This window comes from Schistocerca nitens, chromosome 2 (genome assembly GCF_023898315.1).
Source record: "Schistocerca nitens isolate TAMUIC-IGC-003100 chromosome 2, iqSchNite1.1, whole genome shotgun sequence".
Taxonomy (NCBI): Eukaryota; Metazoa; Arthropoda; class Insecta; order Orthoptera; family Acrididae; genus Schistocerca; species Schistocerca nitens.
Window position 1 is genome coordinate 889120543 of NC_064615.1, and position 4321 is coordinate 889124863.

The window sequence follows — 4321 nt, forward strand, 5'->3', positions numbered from 1 at the left end:
TCAGATGTCATCAGTTCTTGATACATAGTCGTCTACTGTGGTGCCATGAGGTCCCGAGAGGTACGGTAAAACTCAATCGGTAAGCCGTCAATGCCGGGCGATCTGTTGACAGCACCCTTGGCGATTGCGTTGTTGACTTCGTCTCGCGTGACCGCCCCTGTCAAAGCATCCGCCTCCGAGTGGGGGAGGGTGCGCGTGACGTAATGCAAAATGGAGTCGTCTGCTGCAGTTTCAGCATCTTCTTCACTATAAGTACGACGGTAGTGCTCGACGAATGCGTGGACGATGTCATTCTGAGTGGTCACCTGCGTGCCATCAGGCGTGGTCAGAGTGCTGATGATCTGCCGACGACGCCGTCGTTCGTCGGACACTATATGATGCATGGATGGAATTTCTAAATCCGCGTGATCGTGGCGTCGCGTCCGTATCACGACCCCTTGCAGTTTCCGGCGTGCCAGCGCAATTATCTTCGCCTTAGTTCTTTGCCGTTCCAACTGGTTGTCTGGGGTTGGCGGTTGAGCGTCCAGATATCGGAGAATCGCGTAATAAGAAGTCAACAGTGTTGCGATGCCAGTCGGCCATGTCCTTCCCGTATCTCATCAGTGTCCTCCGGATCGCCGGCTTGGCGCAGTCCAACCACCATGTCAATGTCGAGTGGTAGCGGGGAAGGCGTCGTTCGCAGGCTGTCCACGTTTCAGTGACTTGTTGGCGACATGCCAGGTCATGCAGGTGTGAAGTATTGAGTTTCCATGGCGCACGGCTGCGCCATACTGATTGCGGCGGAAGGAGGACCGTACAGATGTAAGCGCAATGGTCGGAAAAGGCCAGCGGCCAGCGTTCGGCGCCCCGTATCGCAGATCTAAGAGTTTGTGAGACATATATCCTGTCTAGTCGGCTTGCGGAATGACTGGTAAGAAAGGTATGGCCAGAACGGTCGCCGTGATGAACTTCCCAGGTATCGTGAAGCAGGAGGTCTCGCACCACTATACGTAGTTCCTGGCATGTAGTGTAGTGGGGAATCTGATCTTTGGGATGCAGAACGCAGTTAAAATCACCTCCTAGTAGGCAGTGGTAATAACGCCCTAAAAACAGGGGAGCGATTTCCTCGGAGTAAAACTGGGCTCTTTCATGCCGTCGGTCGGTGTCTGAGGGAGCGTAGACATTAATGATGCGTGTCCCCATGGCAGTGAGTGCCATGCCCCGAGCTGATGGAAGGAAGGCGACATCGGTCACAGAAATCCCGCGGCGGACGTAGATGGCCACTCCGCGGCCCATAGGATCACTCGCGGAGGCGTGGGCGGTATAACCATTGATATCCGGGAGACTAGCCAAGTGAACTTCCTGCAGAAGGGCGAAATCAATATCCGAAGCCCAGAACATCTCCTGCATAAGGCGGATTTTCACCCTGGAACGGATGTTGTTGGCGTTGATGGTTGCTATCCGGTAGGCCTGGTGTCGGACTGCTGGAGGCTGGTCCACTCCGCTGTCCGCGCAAGGGCGTGGGCGTCGCAGCGGAACGTTATCCCGCTGGCCCGCAGGGGATTCTGGCGAGAGTATGATTAGTGGTGCGGCCGCGACTTCTCAGGGTTCAGAACGGGTCCTACTCCTCGACCTTCTCCTCGTGCCACGCCGTGGAAGCGGGCACTGGTGTATCTTCCATTTTGTCTGCAGAAGATGTTGTAACGGTGCGTGGTGTAGTGTCGCCTGTGATATGTTCATGATTTAGTTCAGCATCAGCACGGGGCGCAGGCACACCGGTAGATGTCTCCGCGCTCATTACGTTTTCGTCAGCAGTAGCGGGTTCTGAGGCCTCGTGCTGGTCGACGGTTGCGTCCTCTTCGGCTTGTAACGTCTCCTCTTGGCCGGAAACTGTGCGACGTCTTCGCTTGCGACGTTTCGGAGAACGTTGTTTCCTTGTGCGACCCTCCGTATCCGACGACGGAAGGGAGTCGCGTCGCTCTGGCAGAAAGGCCGCTGTAGGAACGATGAGCCAGTCGATCTCCATCGTGTTGCCGAGGTCAGGGTCAGCGTCCGGTTGCGTCGGCATCGTCGGAGCGGCGTCGATGGCCGGCTGAGGCGGCGGGCCGTCCGAGGCGCTCTCCGTCGGTGTCTGGTCGGGCTCGTTGGTGGCGTCGTTTGTGGTGACCGGGCGACGTTGCAAAGCGGTAGGAGAATCTAGAGCAGCGGCATAGGTCACCGGTAGCACTATAGGTTGCGACGTGGGTGGTTCTTCGGCAGCTGGAAGTTGCGTAATATGCCGTTGTAGGCATTCGGATCTAAGGTGGCCTTCTTTGCCGCACCCGGAACAGGTCCGAGGCTGGCCGTCGTATATAATTATCGCACGGCATCCGCCGATCTGTAAGTAGGACGGGACGTGGCTTCGGAGATCAAGGGTGACCTTTCGGACGCCGTTTAGGACAGGATACGTCCGAAATTGTGTCCACTTCTCCGCAGTGTGGCCATGGACTGTGCCGTATGGGCGTAGTGCCGCGACGACTTCCTCAGCAGGAAGTTGGAATGGCAATTCGAAAATGCGTATCGTTCGCATACCTAAGCCCGCGTGGTCGACGGTTACATCCCCCACATTGCCATCAGCATGACAGAAGCGGAGCCCCTGTTTGGTCTCACGTAGGATGCGTTCGCAAGCCGCGTCGTTAATGATTTTAACATAGACTGTGCTGCTCATGATTGACAAATGTATGCCGATAATATCGGTCGCCGGGATCTTCACTTCCTCTCGCAGAAAACGCTCCACCTCGAGTGCTTTGGGTCGGGCATAATCGTTGCAGAAAGTAAATATGAGTGTAGATTTACGGTAACGGTTCGCCATGGATCGTACAAGGTAAGCCGGCACTTACGCAACGGCCGTTAGAATGTAAACAAGGCGAGCTCGCGCTCCGCACGCAGTTAACACGGACGCGTCAGCTCTGTTGCCCTGCCGAAGGCAGACTTGTTGATATACCTCGATGGGGGCAGCTGAAAATCTGTGCCCCGACCGGGACTCGAACCCGGGAGCTCCTGCTTACAAGGCAGATGCTCTATCCATCTGAGCCACCGAGGACACAGATGAATAGCGCGACTGCAGGGACTTATCTCTCGAGCTGTATTTACCGAAAAGGAAAAGTTCCATCTTGTGACTACAAGGTATGTAGATAGTATGGTAAAACTCACCGAAAACAGGCTGTCAAACATTATTGCATTCACCAGCAACCTTACAGGAGATGCCATAATTAATGCAGAGTAAGAGCATGCGGTGAATGTCTGGCGGTAATTCAACATCTCCACTTTAGAAGAGTATGCACGGCCTTACATGGACACAGACGTTTGCTTGCTTGCAGACGTTTTCGAAAAATTCCAGAGTCTGTGCATGACCACATGTTCTCTGGATCCTGCCTTTTATTATATGATACTTGGGTTGCCTTGGGACACAATACTCAAGAAAACGAAGAGCAACACCGAATTATTGACCGGTGTTGATATGCTTCTTTTCTTTGAGTGAGGAACCCATGGGGGACTTTTCCAATGTGTCCGTAGGCATGCAAAGGCAAATAACCCTTGGATGGGCGACAGACTTTCCGCATCCCTTGTTTGAGTTACATAATGTACTTGGACGTAAATAACTTGTACAGCATGTCATGCGACAATCACTGCCAATTTGTGAGTGTCGATGGGTGCAAAACTAGGTGGAAAGCCATTAGGTGGAAAAATCATGGGAATGTGGCAACTGATTCATATGTAGGGCATGTGGTGGAAGCAGAACTCACATACCCTATTAGTCAGCAGATTTGCCGCTGTGTCCAGAGCAACTAGTACCATGAGGAGCCTCCGTGCCAAAACTCATGACAACACTGGGGAATAATAAGAGATACATTATTCATTATCATAATCTCCAGCAGTGTCTCAGCTTGCGGATGGACCTGGTTAGAATCGCCCAGGCTATCTCTTTCAAGCAGTCCCATTGGTTGAAGGGGTATATTCATTTGAATACAAGACAGAGAGCATCTGCAATGGGTGATTTTGAGAAAGACTTTTATAAATTAACGAATAATTCCACTTTCGGCAAAATAGTGGAGAATTCGAGGGAACGACGTGAATTTTGTTTAGAACCGAATGGGATGGGCGTTATGGCATAAAAAAATGCATTGCCAGTGCAAATTTTAAGTGCCGGCCGCGGTGGTCTAGCGGTTCTAGGCGCTCAGTCCGGAGCCGCGCGACTGCTACGGTCGCAGGCTCGAATCCTGCCTCGGGCATGGATGTGTGTGACGTCCTTAGGTTAGTTAGGTTTAAGTAGTTCTACGTTCTAGGGGACTGATGACCTCAG

General features: G+C 53.0%; 1 non-coding gene across 1 annotated transcript; it reads right to left on the reverse strand.

The window, feature by feature from the left end:
• Positions 1-2987: 2987 nt before the first annotated feature.
• Positions 2988-3061, reverse strand: Trnat-ugu (transfer RNA threonine (anticodon UGU)). The gene has a single exon. It is a non-coding gene; the product is annotated as a tRNA-Thr (tRNA).
• Positions 3062-4321: the final 1260 nt, after the last annotated feature.